The 18,487-nt window shown below is 39.6% G+C and overlaps 1 long non-coding RNA gene and 1 pseudogene across 1 annotated transcript; both read left to right on the plus strand.

Annotated features, from left to right (window-relative positions):
* Positions 1–18,487, plus strand: part of LOC130541841 (zinc finger protein 850-like) — a 93,752-nt pseudogene that overhangs the window by 62,557 nt on the left and 12,708 nt on the right.
* LOC113244773 (uncharacterized) lies at positions 6,885–10,128 on the plus strand. The gene is made up of 2 exons (XR_008960212.1): positions 6,885–7,179; positions 8,742–10,128. It is a non-coding gene; the product is annotated as an uncharacterized LOC113244773 (long non-coding RNA).

An 18,487-nucleotide genomic window follows, 5' to 3' on the forward strand; every position in this document is an offset into this window, starting at 1 on the left:
AGAAGCAGATTCCTGGCTGAGCAGGGAGCCGTATGTGGGACTTGATCCTGGGACTCCAAGATCATGACCTGAGTTGAAGGCAGTCACTCAATCAACGGAGCCACCCAGGCACCCCCAAATAAACTTTTTTTAAAAAGTTTCCTTTAGCATTTATTTAGTTCAGGTATCCTGCCAGTCAATTATTTCAGCTTTTCTTTGTCAAAATAAGTACTTTATCTTAATTTTTGGAAGACATTTTTGGGGCATAAAATTCTAAGTTGACAGAATATATATATATAGTCTCCTATTGGTTCTGTTTTACTGGAGGACCCTGTTTTACATCCAGGCTGTAAACATCTTTGTGGGGACATTATCTTGCCTTCCACATGCTGCCAATTTTGCAAAGTGGCTGTATCATGTTGCATTCCCACTAGCAATGTAGGAGAATTCTATTTGGTTCACATCCTCATCAACAATTGATATTGTCTTTTCAATTTTATTAATTTTTCCTTTTTTTAAAAGAAGATTTTATTTACTTCTTTCAGAGAGAGAGAGCAACACTGGGGGGAAGGGGCAGAGGGAGAGGGAGAAGCAGACTCCCCGCAGAGCAGGGAGCCTGACACCGGGCTCAATCCCAGGACCCTGGGATCATGACCTGAGCTGAGGCAGATACTTAACTGACTGAACCACCCAGGTGCCCTGTCTTTTCAGTTTTAACTATTTTACTAGGTATGTAGTAGATTAAATTGCAGTTTTAATTTGCATTTCTCTGAGAAGTACTGACTTTTAGCATCCTTTCCTATATCATTTAAATATACTCTTTGGGGGGCGCCTGGGTGGCACAGCGGTTAAAGCGTCTGCCTTCAGCTCAGGGCGTGATCCCAGCGTTCTGGGCTCGAGTCCCACATCAGGCTCCTCCGCCATGAGCCTGCTTCTTCTTCTCCCACTCCCCCTGCTTGTGTTCCCTCTCTCGCTGGCTGTCTCTATCTCTGTCAAATAAATAAATAAAATCTTAAAAAAAAATAAATATACTCTTTGGTGAAGTGTCTGTGCAAGCTTGTTGACCATTTTTATTGGGTTGTTTGTCACCTTTTCCTTATTGATTTGTAGGAGAGTTTTTATATTTATGATACAATTCCATAATGTATTACAAAGACCTTTTTCAAATCTGTGGTTTATCTTTTCACTCTCTTCATTGTGTCTTTTGATGAATGATATTTCTTAATTTTAATGAAGTCCTACTTACTTTTTCTTTTATGGTTTTCCATAAAAGGACATACTTAGGTCCTGTTTAATAAATCTTTCCTTTTCCCAACAACATGAAGATGTTTTTCAACATACGTATTCTTTTAAAGTTATATTATCTTAATTTTACAGCTAAGTGAAAATTTCACATTAGGCATTTTGTCAAAGAAAATCTTGCATTAATTTTGTGTACTATGTAAGGTAAGGATAAAGATTCTCTTTTTTTCCCTTGCAGATGTCTAATTATTCCAGCACCATTTACTGAAAAGACTATCATTTCTCCACTGAGTTGATGTGGAATTTTTCTAAAAAGCGACTATCTTTTGATTTTTTTATTGTATTCCCTTTGTCTATGTTTTATCCTTGTACAAATACGACACTGTTCTGATTACCATAGCTGCAGTAGGTAGAATTCTAAGAAGGCCCCCATGATATACAATCTTTGCTGTTACTCCTGGGATAATGTTATAATACACGGCAAAAGAGATTTTGTGACTGTATTTAAAGTGACTAATCAGAGGCCTTAAGGTAGTTCATTTGGATTGGCCTCACCTAATCTAACGTGAGCCCTTTAAAAACAGTATTTTCTCTAACTATTAGCAAAAAAAGGAAGTCAGAGAGATGTGTTCTAGCTGGCCTGAAAGAAAGCAATCATACATGTGAATTGCCTGTGGAAGCCATTTGGAAAATATCTGCGAATAGTCTCCAGCTGACAGCCAGTAAGGAAATAGGGACTTCAGTCATGCAACACAAGGAACTGAAATCTGCCAACGAGAATGAACTTGGAAGTAGATTTCTCTCCAGATCCACTAAATGACAACTCGGGCCACCTAACAGCTTGATTAAGCCAAAGGGGCCAGGTGACTGCAATGGGTTATTCCTGATTGCGGAGGAGTCAGTCTTAGGCTACAGCTAAGCAGTTCAATATTTTTATAATAATTTTTGTTTTGTTTCAGCTCTATTCTGAGGAGTGGAGGCTGGGCAGAAAGCCCCATACTTAACCAGAACCTGGATGGTGATGAGAAACTATCACAAAAAGAGTCTCCCAGGGCACCTGGGTAGCGCAGTCGTTAAGCGTCTGCCTTTAGCTCAGGGCGTGATCCCGGCGTTATGGGATCGAGTCCCACATCAGGCTCCTCTGCTGGGAGCCTGCTTCTTCCTCTCTCACTCTCCCTGCTTCTGTTCCCTCTCTCGCTGGCTGTCTCTCTGTCAAATAAATAAAATAAAATCTTTAAAAAAAAAAAAAGAGTCTCCCAAGGTCTGACAGAGAGAGGCAAGTGGGAGATGGTCTTGTAGCAGCTCCTTAATGGCCTCCCATTCTCTTGTGTTTGGAGAGAATCAGAAGATATTCTGCCAAGACTCAAATAAGCTGTATTTCAAGCCTTTGCCAGCATAGGTACATGCAAGGTGGCCATGTTGGCATGGTGGGGCTATTCCCTACAACTCTACCCTCTGACCTTTCAGTATCCAACTGAACTTTCTCAGGTTTGCAGGCTACCCCAGGGACTCCTCTAATTAATTTTACAGATAGGGGCTTGGACCAAATATGTTCCATTGTCTTAAGCAACACAGTGACCACAACTACAACTTCCAATCTGGAGCCAAGTCAGCTAAATATGTCCCAACTGCTATCAGGATGAACCTTAGAGAGCCACATTACTTTCTAAGGTGAAAATGGGTTGCTCTGTTTTTCCTTACTCATTGATCAACTGTAGCAAGAAATGTTAGAAATTGTTCATGTATCACCTGTACTGGCCAGCAAGAAGTCCAGGGTAATACAATCGTCATTACCACTCATCTTAGAGAGGCTAGAACCATCAATAGTTTGAAAAACAAGAAAAGAGTCTGAGAAGAGGTTAAAGAAAATCATGTTAGTGTCCAAAATGATAGTCTTGTTCTGTCATCTCAATCAGAGGCTCTTACTTTCTGAAGTCAGTAGTTGTTGGAAGGTTTATCACTTGTTGGTCAACAGTTAAGTTGAGGTGTTGGTGGCAGTTTGGCCAGATGCCAGGCAGGGATAAGAGCTGAGAGAGATCGCTGGATCCTTACTTCTACCCAGACCTCAAAGGGTCTAAAGTGCTTTCTACCCAATAAGAGTTGTTCTTTTTCTTCTACAACCATATGGTTGGTCCCCCACCAACTCTGCAGCAATTACTTCATTCTTTTTTCCAATCTTCCCCGTGTCTTAATGACACAATATGGCATAACTGGTCCCTGGGTGCCTCTGCAGTTTCTTCTTATACCTTGGACCATCCTAGAACCCTGATGTGTATGTTATGCCAACATTACCTTAGGAGTCATTGCCTCATATTCATGATCACTGTCATCAATATCCATAATTGCCAAATCCAGCAAGGACAGCCAGGAGACAAAAGAAGTACTAGGTTAGAGTTTCCCAAACCCCTGTTCTCCAGGGGTAAGTCTAGGAGGAAAAAAAATGTAGAGTGAGAAGTTAATTATGTGAATTGGGTTTCTTACAGCCAGCTCCGCCTCTTCCCTCCTCTAGCTCATAATTAAACATTTTATTTATTTATTTATTTAAAATTCAATTAGGTGGGGTGCCTGGGTGGCTCAGTCGTTAAGCGTCTGCCTTTGGCTCAGGGCGTGATCCCAGAATCCTGGGATCAAGCCCAGCATTGGGCTCCTTGCTCTGTTGGAGTCTGCTTCTTCCTCTCCCACTCCCCCTGCTTGTGTTCCTTCTCTCGCTGGCTGTCTCTCTCTGTCAAATAAATAAATAAAACCTTTAAAAAAATAAAATTCAATTAGGCAACATATAGTACATCATTAGTTTCAGGTGTAGAGTTCATAAACATTCTATTTAAAGAAAGGTACCATTTGGGGGAATTGCCACATTTAGAGCCCAAATTGCCCGTCTTAAGTGTGTGTTCCATGGGGAATGGGGCTTGGTTGCCCAATTATCTTTTTCTCTTTTAGGAGTCCATTCCATCTTTCAATGGCTCTTGCTGCCTAGCTATGACATGGCCATGAAAGTTCCAAAGAATATCCCAGGTTGATGCCTACTGTTGCATTTTTTGTTGTTGTTATAAGGTGGCACTATCATCTGACTGGCTATGTTTAGGGAATACAAATAGATAACAACATAACACTGTACATCTAAAGCCCTTGAATAGTATGCTCTGTGTACAGGGATGGAAGTATTGGACTCTGAAAAGCTGTCTATTGTCATCAATACTCAGCAATACTCATCAATACTCAAGCAATACTTGAGTGGAGGGTAGAGAGCCCACATGGTCTATTTTCCAGGACCGGCCAGGTTTGGTACCCCTTGTTATGTGTCCCAGAGTTCTCTCTGCTACTCAACTGCATAGCTGACAGCCTGGGCATATTTGCTGGGCTTTCTTGACCTCATGTGCTGGAATCACTGTGTGTCATTTTGGGGCTTAGTCATGAATTATAAATGCTCATGCCCTGTGTGATGGTGTATCCAGGTAGCTCTGGTCCTTACCTGGGTCCTTATCTAATCATCTTGTGGATTCCATTGATGTTCATCTTTGTAAGGTCCTTTACCATGGGCGTGCATATGGTCACAAACAAGATGTGGGTCTTGTGCAATCTGCTACCATAACACTTCATCCCCAAAATTTGATCATCCAGTTGTCCCACTGCCAGGCACCACACCACATTGCCAGTCCATTGGCCCATGAATCAGTGAAAATGTAACAAGGTGCATTTGCGGGAATATTTTCCAGGGGAAGCACAACAGCCTACAGTTCCTCCCATGAAGCAGAATTCTCTTTTCCACGCAGAGTTTTAAGCAGTTTTCTTTGAGGCTGCACAGTGGCAGTGGTTCACTACATCCCACCTGCCTTTACCTTAGTTGATATGTTCATGAACCAGGCCCAGGAATACTCAAGAATCTTAGTGTTCCAAAGCTCCCAAGAAGCCCAAAGTGCTGGGCCAGACACCACATCTGACATGGCTGCATCTACAGTGTGACAGGGCGTCTTTTGAACGATCTGATACGATGAGTTCAGCAAGATTCTCATCCTCGTGTGAGGTATGGATGGCCTCTAACACCCGAACAAGCCTATCAGATGTTGTGCCTCATTTTTGTTTGCTAGGCGTTTTAAGACGAACAGTTTTTCTTTAAGAAGGTCAAGGCCGGGGCGCCTGGGTGGCTCAATCATTAAGTGTCTGCCTTCGGCTCAGAGAGTGATCCTGGTGCTCTGGGATCGAGCCCCGCATCAGGCTCGTCCGCTGGGAGCCTGCTTCTTCCTCTCCCGCTCCCCCGCTTGTGTTCCCTCTCTCACTGGCTGTCTCTCTCTCTCTGTCAAATAAATAAATAAAATCTTAAAAAAAAAAGAAATTAAAAAAAAAAAAAGAAGGGCAAGGCCATCAGCCCACATGGTTTCCAAGAAGCTTACCTGCGTGGTTAGTCCCAGTATTGCTGGGATGTTAATCTTCCAGCTCTGGTTCAGATATTGACTCAACTCATGAAAAGCAGTCTACATGCTGTCTTTATACCTTTCAGTCAGAATAATGCCATCAACGTAATGGTACCAGGACACCGCTGGTGAAATTTCAGCCTTTTTTAGGTCTAAGCCTATCCACTAGTGATAAATTATGGAGAGTTTAGGATAGCCTGTGACGACACGATAAAATAAAGGTAATTAGAACCTGTGAAGGCAAATCTAATCTTCAGGAGGCAATGGGATGCTGAGAAGGCATTAGCAACGTCTACAACTGCAAAATGGACACCTTCAGTCTGCATTATGGATTCTGTGATTGTTAAATCTGGAACAGCACATGCCAGAGTATTACTGCCACATTGAGTTTGTGGTAGTCCATGACGAGGTGCCAAATAATATTGGCTTTTCCCCTGGTCACTGAGGGCTATTATGTGATATAGTTTCTTTAAACACCTCTGCCTTCATTTGCTGTTTGATCATTATAGTGACCTCTGACCTCTCCTACTCCCCTGATCCTCTTCCCTGGTCTCCTGTACTGCTTCACAGTAACTATGTGACTACACTGGAAATGTCTTGTTGGTTCTGGGTTGGTATTTGTGCCACAGCCATTATTCTAATTGTGGCATTTCCTTATTGGGCACATCCCTATGGTCAAGAGAATTATTACCTATCATTTACACATCTATTTCCACAATACATTCAGCAATAACAGTTACAACCACCTGAGTTGATACTGGCCCATAAGAACCCACCTATAAGGTTACACTGTCCAATTGGAAAATTATTTCTAAGTCCAGTTCAAGTAATTTTTCTGACCATGTCCAAGGGCATTTCCTGGCATCACAGTAACTTAAGTTCCGAGGTCCAACTTTTTTTTTTTTAACTAAAAAAAAAAATCGTAAAACAATCTCAGGCACAGCAAAGGACCACACCGAGATCATAAACGAAGCAAACGCACTCACACCAGCACTAAAACGTCACTCTCCCTCTCTCCTTCCCCACAAGCCTGGCTGCAGTTAGGGCCCAAGCATTCCTCTTGACGTCAGACCCGGACCCCCCACCCCCCACCCCCCACCCCCCACCACCCCGCAGGTCTTCCAGACTCAGCCAGCTCCAAGCTGAGGCTGAGGGTTCATCACCGCCCCGCTCCGCACTCCAGGGCTCCTAGGCCACACTACAAGTCCCAGAAGTCCCCGGGGCGGAAATGAATTTCCAGCTAAACGCAAGTTGGGGCCCCGGGTGCGCGGCCGGGACTGCGCGGTCGCAGGGTTTCGAGGTAGAGAGTGGAAGAGCAGCCGGTCGCGGGCTAGGGCCTGGAGAGGATTACTCGGGTCGAACGCTCTCTGAGGTCTTTCGTGTTCTGGACTATACTTTCCAGAGGCCTCCGGGCGTAACGTCCCTTCCTTCTAAGGTGGTAAGCCCCGTTGTGCTGGAGCAAGCTGCACAGCGCCCCGGCGGAAGAAGCTTGGCCAGTGGGTTCGTTCCGGTCCCGCGGGACGTGAGCCTGACGCCGGGTAAGCTGAAGGTGAGGCGTGTCTTATCCCGGGGACCGAGACCGGCCGTGTGTGGAGCCTCAGGCCTTAACACGTCAGTGTGTGAGTGTGTGACCTAATGTGCTGTGGGACTGCATGATTATGTGTGACCACATGAAGGAGTGGCAATTGTGTCTCAAGTTGTGAGAGTGCCGGTGTAAAGCTGTGAGATTGACTCCTTTAATTATGTCATTGACTTTCTATGAGTCTGCTCCACACCTCCAGCTGTGCCTAGCCGGGAACCGAATGGGGGGGGGGGGCAGTGATAGAGAAATGGTTACCGAGGCCATTTGTGGGTTCGAAGGTTTCTGGAAGTTTGTGGTTGTGGGATCTCTGTGGCTGGCTGCGTTGCGGGAACCCAAATTGGGCTGCTGGTGGCTAGAGAGACGAATATTGGCTGGAAAGGGGTCAAATTCTTTTTGAGGAAGGCCGGCCGCTCGGGGAGAAGGCAGACTCTTGTCCAAAGGCCAACTCAGGTTTCTTCCTGGCCCAGAGATTTTTATTTTTATTTTTTATTTGTTTTTTGTTTCTGTTTTTTTCTTTTGTTTTGTTTTTTATTTTTGGCCCAGAGATTTTTAAAGGGGTTTAATCAGTTAAGAGAGTGCAGCGGTCTGTGACATTTCTTGATGACATGCAGACTTGATGCCAGCTATGGAGTTATCTCCGACCTTGGAGGTTGTGCAAGAAATTCTGCTTTCTTGGTGCTTGGGGTTTCGGTGGGGTGTGCAAGAAGGTCTGGTTCCTTCGTACCCAGGGAGTTGTGCAAGAGTACTCTTGATTTTTCTGAAAAGGAGGGCAAAGTCTACAGATGCCCAAAGGGAGGTCAGTAAAATCATTTGTGTGACCTTAAAAAAGAAAAACATTTTGCGAAAAGATTGCTGGGCAATCAGAAAGCTAAAGGGACTTCAAACACACTTGCTGGCTTCTGTGGCCTTGGAAAGTTCTGGTCCTTTATTTCTGAAGGCCACTGGTCTGTGTATCTCAAAGAAAACAAACTAGTTTTGTCACAGATCAGGGAACTTAAGTCAGCAAGCAAGGAATGTGTTAACTTGAAGCAAGTTAACCATTAAGACTGGCTGGAGTGCTGTTACAGCTGCCCCCTCTCCTTGTAGCCATTGGGGCCCAAGTTCCCTGGAAATGTCCCTGTCTGATGTGGGAAGATAGGTGAGTCCCAGATTAAAGATTCTAGATAAAGAAATTTATCTCCAGTCTGATTTTAGATTGAGACTTTAAGAGCCAGAAACAGCCCAAGTTGTGGGGAGATGCTGAGAAAAGAGGAGGAAAAAAGCTGGGGTTGTAAGATTCCAATCTCTTCCCTCAGGAAATCACCCGGGGGAGACTTGTGGGGATTCTCCACCTCCACTCTGGTTCTCAGAGAGGGCAGCATTGTTCAAGTCTCTGTCTGACCTTCCTCTGAATGTTTATTTGGTTCAAGGGAGATAGAAGAGGGGGGAAAGCAGTTGCTTGTTTCTAACAAGTCAGTCTGGGTTCAAAGAAAGGCTTGGTGTCTCATGATTCTTTATCCCTTACCAATTAATGGACTTGTCTTACACAGGTGACCAGAGACTGAGGGAAGAGCCGCTGTTGGACAACTGAGAGTTTTATCCAAGGTAAGTTGTTATTCCTTCTTTTCTCTCTGAAGTGTTTTCTGGTTTTTCACGATATGGGAACATTTGCTTGCTTTCTTTTGAAACTCCGAAAAAAGGATCCTTTTAGTATTCTGGTCTTTGAGCCTGGCTATTCCAAGAAATAATGGGGCCAGAAGGAATGGACCCAAAGAGGTTACTCCATTCCATTTTGCTCCTTATGACCTGAGGTACACATATTCACCAGGCAAATATTTGAAATCCACTTTTATACTTAGTCTTTTTCTAAGATCTTTGAAGGAATGGAATACACCTCTTAGAGTGAAATTTGAAAGCCTTGACTTTGAGTATTTTCTTTTCAATTTTATTGTTTAAGAGATCATCCTCTAAGTTTAAAAGGTTCAGAAGAGTATACAGTGAATTCTCCCTCCTAACTCTGCTCCCAGTCACGAGCTTTTCCTACTTAGAAGGGAACCAGTGCACCTAGCTTCTTAAGTACTTCCAGGGGAATTCTATGCATCCATTAGTACATAAAGGACTTCTTCACTTTATGGCTGCACAGTATTACATAATTCCATAATTTTAAGAACTAACTCTTATTAATGAACTTTCAAATGGCTATTAATCTTTAGCTGTTGTAACAATGGTGGGATACATATCCTTGAATATATGTCATTTAGCCTATCAATGAGTTTGTTGGTAGAATGAATGCTAGTTTCTCAGGCAACATTTATGTGGACTTTAACTTTTAATAGTTTTTGTTCTGTTGTCTCTTGTATTACCACTTTTCTAACCAATATTTTCTGATTTTATGTTTTATTCAAGGTATTTTGCTGGTTGTTGGAAAGTTTCAGAAAATAATTAATATACTGTTATAGGGTTTTTCAAGCTATGGGGTTGTTACCTGATTTTTGTGTGTGGTAAATCAGTTTACTAAGCCCTGATGACAATTTCCCTAACTCTTCATTGTAAAAAATTCAAACCTGTACAAAAACAGACAAAACAGGAATGTACGTCTATGCACCACTTTGCTCAGCTACAGTAATAACTGACTCATCTTGTTTAATCTGTACCTCTACCTACCTAGGATTATTTTGAAGCACATCCCAGAAGTTGTATCGTTCCATCCATAAATGTGTATATAAATGATAGTCTTTTAAAAACTTAAACACCATTGTTCTCCCTAAAAAAATAAATAATATTTCCTTAATATCGGATTTCCAGTTAGAGTTTAGATTTCCCCACAGGGCAAATAACTTTGTTTTTAATTTTAAGATTTCTTTGAATCTGGGCCCAAATAAGATCCATGCATTGTGATTGGTTCATAAGTCTTTTAATAAAGTCTTTTTAAAAATCTATAGTTTCTTATTTATTTATTTATTTATTCGAGACAGAGTGAACATGTGAGGGGGGGGAGGGGCAGAGGGAGAGGGAGACAGAAGCTGAAGCAGACTCCCAGCTGAGCATGGATTGGGATGCTGGGCTCGATCTCAGTCCCACAACCACCAGATCAGGACCTGAGCTGAAACCAAGCATCAGATGCCCAACTGATTGAGCCACGCAGGCGCCCCTCATTCTTATTCTTTCTTTCTCTCTTTCCTTGCAACTTATTTGTTGAAGAAGCTGGGTGATTTGTCCAGTAAAGTTTCCCACAGTCTGTCATCATTAACATGTTTTTCTATATTTCTCTAGTTAGAGGTTAGATCTAGAGGCTTGATCAGGTTCAGGTGGGTTCCCTCCATTTCCACCCCCCACCCTTTTTTTGGGCACAATGACTACACTGATGCTAATGTATACTTCCATGAGGAGACACATAATGTCTGCTTGCCTCTTTTTGTGATATTTTCTATTATTATTTCATTAGAGATTGCTAAATAGTTATAGTCTAAGTAATTATATCTTTATTCTTTAACTGGACTAATTATATAAAGTGAAAATTCCCTGTATGAACTGATTGATTATCTTGAGGTACAGATTCCTCAAAGGAGGCAGGACAGATTTTTTTCTCCTAACTTACAGTTTTCAAAATGAGGAAATAATGAACCATAATGAAATGATGGTTTGCTGGCATTCTCTCCTGGAGACCAGTGATTGTTATTTTTTACTATCGTTATAAAAGTGTGGATTTTGATCTGCTAACGTTTCAATCTATTGCAATTATTTTATTTATGTATATTTAAATTAGTATTGTGCCATATTTACCATTTGGAGCCTATTCAGGTTGGCTCACAGGTCCTTTTGACTTGATTTTAGTAGTCTTTGCTAGCTTTCTTGGTTTTCAGTAGATCTTCTCAGTCAGGAGTTGACAAACTTTCTGCAAAGGGTGATCTATTTGATGTTTTAGGTTTATGGGTCATACATTCTCAGTTGCAACTCCTCAACTTTGTTGTAGAGTGAAAGCAGCCATATATAATACAAAAGGATGTGGCTAAGTTCTAATGAAACTATTTCCAAAATCAGACAAGTGGTGTACTGAATAGGAGCAGAGTTTAGAAGGTTAAATTCAATATCTGATTTAGTGAACGCTAAAAGACATGATTTCATTTTTACAGAGAGTAGGCGCCAGCTGCAATTTTTAAGCCAACACTGCCCACATACATACCTTCTAAACACACACACTTAATGGAAATCATATTTCCTGTAACACCCATGAAAGAGAAATGCTATTACTTTGTTTTCAAGCAGTTGTCAGATTTCTAGTAATATTTCAAATCAAAACCTCACCTTTTATATGAAAAGGCCTCTTCTAGACTTGATAGCTTGTTCAGGAAAAATAAATGGATAGATGGAATTTATTGGAGTTAAGTTTGAGAGAAGAGGAAAAACAGAAGACTCACATTAATATGTGTTATTTTATTCTTGTACATTTCTGCCCTCTGTTTCTGAGCGCTTCGGCTGAATAATGCCCCAAATAGGACTTGTCCCATGGCAGGGATCCAGAGTACTTGAATTGTATTGAATTAAATTTAATTGAAATAAATTGTAAACAAAGCCAAAAATCAAGCATTATTACCCTATTCTAGGTTCTTGTTTGTTTCCTGATTCAAGCCTCCTTCATATTAATGGGAAATGGCATTTCAAGACTATATTCTAGTTGCTAGGATATTGACTGCTACTGGGTTGATCATTGTTTCTGTGGCTTTACAAAGCTAGTATATACGTATCTTAAAAGATTAAAAAATAAATGTCACAACCCCAAGGAGCCTAGAAATATGATGAGTTAATGTAATGTATTCTGGATGGGATCATGGAACAGCAAAAGGACAGTTCTTTATTCCACACTTTATAAAATTTGGAATAAATACTATGATTCTTTATAAAGAACACTCAAAATAATAATAGTGATCTGATTACTGAAAATAGCCCTCCATTTTTATTTGTTTCTTTGTTTATTATAATCTTCTTGTTCTTTAGGGTATATTCCACTGGGGATATGGAATCAAATTACTGTATGCTAGAGTCATTTGGAATGGTTCCTCCTGAGATGTTATGCCACAAATTGGAGTCACAGATTTGTTTGTTTTACTTTTAATTTTTAGAGACTGCTCTTTTAAAATTTAATTTTTTCCTATAATTTTATAAAGTACATGGCCCCAAAGTCAAATCTGCAAATCAAGGTTTAATGTCATCTCTTCCTTCACAGTTGTACTTTCTAAGTAGTCACTTTTTTCTATCTTATAATTTATTCCATCTTTTAAAATATACTGTAAGAAAGCACAGTAGTGTGCTTTAGATGAACTTATATATATGTATACCACAAGCAACAAAACAAAAAGTAGATAAATGGACTTCATCAAAATTAAAAACTTTTGTGCTTCAAACAACACTCGTGAAGAAAGTCAAAGACAACCCACACATATTATGGGACAGATGTCTTGTAAATCATTTTTCTGATGAGGGAATTGTGTCCAGCATATATAAAGATATATTACAACCTAATAATAAAAAGTTAAACAACCCAATTAAAAATGGCCTAAGTGTCTGAATAGCATTTCTCCAAAGAAGATATATAAATTGCTATTAAGCACATGACAAGATCCTCAACATCTAGCCATCAGGGAAAATACAAATCAAAACCACAGTGCAATATCACTCACACTGACTAGAATGGCTATAATAGAAAAGACAGATTGTAACAAGTGTTAAGAAGTATGTGAAGAGGGGCCCCTGGGTGGCATAGTCGACTCTTGACTTCCATTCAGCTCATGATCTCAGGGTCAAGAGATCAAGCCCTGAGCTTGGAATCTGCTTAAGATTCTCTCTCTCCCTCTTCCCCTGCCCCTACTCCTGCTCACACGCATGTGTTTTCTCTCTCTTAAAAAAAAAAAAGTGAAGAAATTAGAACCCTCCACAACTGTTGAGAATATAAAATATAAAGAGAGAATATAAAATGGTGTGGCTGCTTTGGAAAATAGTCTGGAGAAATGATGACTAATGGTTGCAAGCTTTCTTTTAGGACAATAAAAATGTTCTAAAACTGATTGTGGTAATGGACTCTGTGAATATACTAAAAACCATTGACTCATACACTTAAAATATGAATTGTATGGCATGTGAATTAAATCTCAACAAAGTTGTTTAAAAATGTAAGCCCTTAAATAAAAATCAGGAAAAAGGAGTGATGTCCCTACTTCTGTTCAACATTTATTTGAGCTTGTAGGCACTGCACTAAGAGTAGAGAAAAAAAAAGTAAAAAGTCTAACCATTGAGAAGCAACAAAAAATTGATTAGCAGATAATATGATTGTCACAGGGAAACAATAAAATGTGGAAGTATTCTAAAAGTTATTAAAAGGAAATCAACAAAATATATAAATAAAAAACAAAGTTCAGCAGCATTTACCTTTTGGAATGTTGCTAGCCTTGTTTTATTTTTTCCTTAAAAAAAAAAAAGATTATTTAGAGGAAGAGAGTGCATGTGAGTGGGAGGAAGAGCAGAGAGGGAGGGAGAGAGAATCTCAAGCAGACGCTGAGTGAGGATCCTGATGTGGGGCTTGATCTCATGACCCTGAGATCATGACCTGAGCTGAAATCAAGTCAGATGCTTAACTGACTGAGCCGTCCAGGTGCCCTGCTAGCTTATTTTTGAAAGGAATTATTAGGAGTAGGACAACTAGATCACTGGTTAAATGCTTCTGTAATTTCCTGGTTATTGCTAAATTCCCCACCTTTGAGGTTGTACATTTACTCATTTTACTACTGGTTTTCCCATACGTCGTCCAACAGAATATACCAGCAAACTTTTGGATATTTTCCAATGACATTGGTCTCTCAGTGTAATTTTAATTAACATTTCTGTTATAGTGAACAAAGTTGAGCATCTCCTTATATACTTTAGTGTATTTGCATTTGTTTATCTATGAACTATTTCTATTGTCCATTTTTCTAAGGAGTATTGTTCCTTTTCTGCTTTTAAAGCTATTTTATATATTATTTGTTAACCTTTTCTCTGTAATATAAGTTCCAGATGCCTTTTCCCAGATTGTCATTTATATTTTCTTTTGCTAGTGGTGTTTTCCCAATTAAAATAACTTTTTGTAGTTAAATATCTTTCCCTTATTACCTATAGATTTGGCTTATGACTGGGTAAGTTTCTCTAACTCCTGAATTTTAGAAAATTCAGGTGTTGTTTCTTCTTACATGATTTCAATTTTTACGTTTCTTTTTTTCTCTCTCTTTTTTTTGGATTTTATTTATTTATATGAGAGAGAGAGAGACAGAGAGCACAAGCGGGGAGGAGAGGGAGAAGCAGGCTCCTGGCTGAGCAGAGAACCAGACAAGGGGCTTGATCCCAGGACCCTGGGGTCATGACCTGAGCCAAAGGCAGATACTTAACCAACTGAGCCACCCAGGCACACCTTAATTTTTACATTTCACAAGCAGCTTGATCTGGAGCTTAATCTGATACACTGTGAGGAGTATCCAGTTTTTTCATTTTTCAAATGATTATTTATTCCATCACTACCTTTTTAAAGGTCCATATATTCCCCACTGATATAAGATGCCACCTTATCAAATATGAAATTTCCAAGTATTTGGGTCAGTTTTTATATCTCACAATTTTCACTGGATTTTCTCTCTATAATTTTGAGACTTGAAAGAAATTAGGAGGGCTTATATCTTCTCAAATATCCCTTAAAAGCCATATGAATCAACAAGGAAAACAATTAAAACTGCATATAACAGGCTATGCCTACAGCCTTATTCAGAGCGTGAGGTTACACTATAAACTTCAGTTTCTATGTAAGTGGAGAAATACATACCCCAAACAGGCAGATCAACTCCAGTGTCCATCCTAGACTGAAGAGTTAGGGAGAGAAAAGTGAGGGATACATTGCAGTGTTGGAAAATGGATAACTTAATCCCATGAATATAGAGGTCCATCTTGAGTGGGAAAATACTGACAACATGGCTAACTCTGTTAAGACTAGAGCATTGCCTTTTGACTGAAAGGAATATTTTTGAAAATGGTGAGATGAAAGGTGGCACTCTTAGGAAAAGCCCACTCCTTGAGGAGAGGGAAAGCAACATAAAAAGAAAAGGCATGCCTTCACGGATGATGGTGAAAGGAAAAAAGGAATCAAGTGTTGGAAACTAAATGCTTTTCAGAACCAAAAGAATGCCACAGATTCAGAAGTGACAGAATTTATGTAGCCAAGAGTTTGGGCTTGCCAAAGAGAGGTCTGGTCTTTTTACTACTTTTGGGAGGTAATCTCTGGGCCCTTGAAATGTGATGCCTGAGTCTTTGCTTGGGAGCCTTAGTATAATCTAACAATGTGATGTAGGGTGGGGACTGGCCACACCTTTTTAGTGTTAGAGTAATGGTTGGCCATGTGAGAAAGGACAACAATGTGACCAAGAATGGGGGCTTTGGGTCACACTGATATCAACTGACCTGGAGACAGATCAATGACATGGTCAATTAATGAGCCCTTCCCACATCTTGAGCTCTCATAAAAACTGAAAAGTTGAGGCTCAGGTGACTTTCCATGGCTGGTAATACTCCATGCCTTTTATCACACATTGATGTCAGGAGAGTAACACATCTTGACTCCATGGAAAAAGACATGGAAGCTCCATGTTTGGTATTTCTCCTGAACTTGGCCCTATGTGTTCCTTCTCTAAGTTGATTTTAATTTGTATCTTTTTTCTTATAATAAACTGTAACTGTGAGTATAACTTTAAGTGAGTTCTAGGAGTACTAGTGAATTTTGAACTTGAGAGTGGTTTTAAACTCTCAATTAGTGTCAGTTGGCCTTAGTTGGTTTGGGGAGCTTATAGTTTGTGTCAGAGTTGAGGGTAGTCTTGGAGGGATTGTGCTAACTTTGTAATTGGTCAAAACTCTTACAAAATCCTACTCCCAAAGAAGAGTCTATTACTAAGAACATTGCACGTCACAGTATCAAAGAAGAGAATGCCCTTGAACTGGGATTTCTATTAAAGTTATCCCAAATCTCACATCCTTCTCTAATGACATGTTTATACTGGTACAGAAAAAATCTAAGAATTAAAAAAATTAACAAAATAGTAGGGAAAAAATATATATGCAAAGTAGTCCGACAACAAAAAGAAATAAAAGGCATCCAAATCGGCAAAGAAAATGTCAAATTTTCACCCTTTGCAGACAACATGATACTCTATGTAGAAAACCCAAAAGACTCCACCAAAAAAATTACTAGAACTGACAGAGGAATTAAGTAAAGTTGCAGGATATAAAATCAACACACAGAAGTCTGTTACATTTCTATACACTAACAGTGGAGCAGCAGAAAGAGAAATCAAGGAATCGATCCCGTTTACAATTGCATCAAAAACCATAAGATACCAAGAAATAAGCCTAACCAAAGAGGTAAAAGATCTGTACTCTGAAAACTATAGAACACTTATGAAAGAAATTGAAGAAGACACAAAGAGATGGAAAAACATCCCATGCTGATGGATTGGAAGAACAAATATTGTTAAAATGTCTATTCTACCCAAAGCAATCTACACATTTAATACAATCCCTATCAAAATATCATCAGCATTTGTCACAGAGCTGGAACAAACAATCCTAAAATTTGTATGGAACCAGAAAAGATCCCAAAGAGCCAAAGTAATGCTGAAAAAGAAAACCAGATCTGGAGGCATCATAATTCTGGACTTCAAGCTGTATTACAAGGCTGTAATCATCAAGGCAGTATCGTAGTGGCACAAAAACAGACACTTAGACCATTGGAACAGAATAGAGAACCCAGAAATGGACCCTCAACTCTATGGTCAACTAATCTTTGACAAAGCAGGAAAGAATTTCCAATGAAAAAAAGTCCCTTCAACAAATGATGTTGGGAAAATTGGACAATCATATGCAGAAGAATGAAACTGGACCACTTTTTTACACCATACACAAAAATAAAATCAAAATGGTTGAAAGACAAGAATGTGAGACAAGAATGTGAGACAAGAATCCACCAAAATCCTAGAGGAGAACACAGGGAGTAACCTTTTGGACATTGGCTGTAGCAATTTCTTACCATATATGTCTCCTGAGGCAAAGGAAACAAAAGCATAAATGAACTATTGGAACTTCATCAAAATAAAACTTCTGCACAGCAAAGGAAACAATCAACAAAAGTAAAAGGCAGCTTATGGAACAGGAGAAGATATTTGCAAATGACATATCTAGGGTTAGTATCCCAAATCTATGAAGAACTTATCAAACTCAACACCCAAAAAACAAATAATCCAGTTAAGAAATGGGCAGAAGACATGAATAGACAATATTCCAAAGAAGACATCCCAATGGCTAATAGACACATGAAAGATGCTCAACATCACTCATCATCAGGGAAATACAAACTGAAACTACAATGAGATATCACCCCACACCAGTTGGAATGGCTAAAATCAACAACATAAGAAACAACAGGTTTTGGGCAAGGATGTGAAAAAAGGGGAACCCTCTTACACTGTTGGTGGGAATGCAAACTGGTATAGCCACTCTGAAAAATAGTATGGAGATTCCTCAAAAAGTTAAAAATAGAGCTACTCTACAGACCCAGCAATTGCACTACTAGGTATTTACCCAAAGGATACAAAAATACTGATTCAAAGGAAGGGATATATGCATCCTGGTGTTTTTAGCAGCATTATCAACAATAACCGAATTATGGAAAGATCCCAAATGTCCATCGATTGATGAATGAATAAAGATGTGGTATATATATCCAATGAAATCTTGCCATTTACAACAAAAATGGAGCTAGATGGTATTAGGCTAATTGACATAAGTCAGTCAGAGAAAGATACCATATGTTTCACTCATATGTGGAATTTAAGGAACAAAGCAGATGAACAGGAGAAAAAATTTAAAAAAGGGGCTAACCAGAAAACAGATTGTTCACTATAGAGAACAAACTGATGGTTACTGGAGGGAAGATAGGTGGGGGGGATGTGTTAGATGGGTGATGAGTATTAAGGAGGTCACTTGTGATGAGCACTGGGTATTGTATGTAAGTTATGAATTACTAAATTCTATACCTGAAACTAATATTACACTGTTGTTAACGAATTTAAATAAAAACTTAAGGAAGAAAAAAAAAGCTAAAACCTTAAAACTCTTAAAAGGAAACAAAGGAGATCTCCATTACCTAGGTTAGATAATGGTTTCTTTTATATGACACCAAAAGGACAAGCAACCAAAGAAACAAAAATTATATAAATAGGATTTTAGCAAA

The sequence above is a fragment of the Ursus arctos genome, unplaced genomic scaffold, assembly GCF_023065955.2.
Source record: "Ursus arctos isolate Adak ecotype North America unplaced genomic scaffold, UrsArc2.0 scaffold_19, whole genome shotgun sequence".
Lineage (NCBI taxonomy): Eukaryota > Metazoa > Chordata > Mammalia > Carnivora > Ursidae > Ursus > Ursus arctos.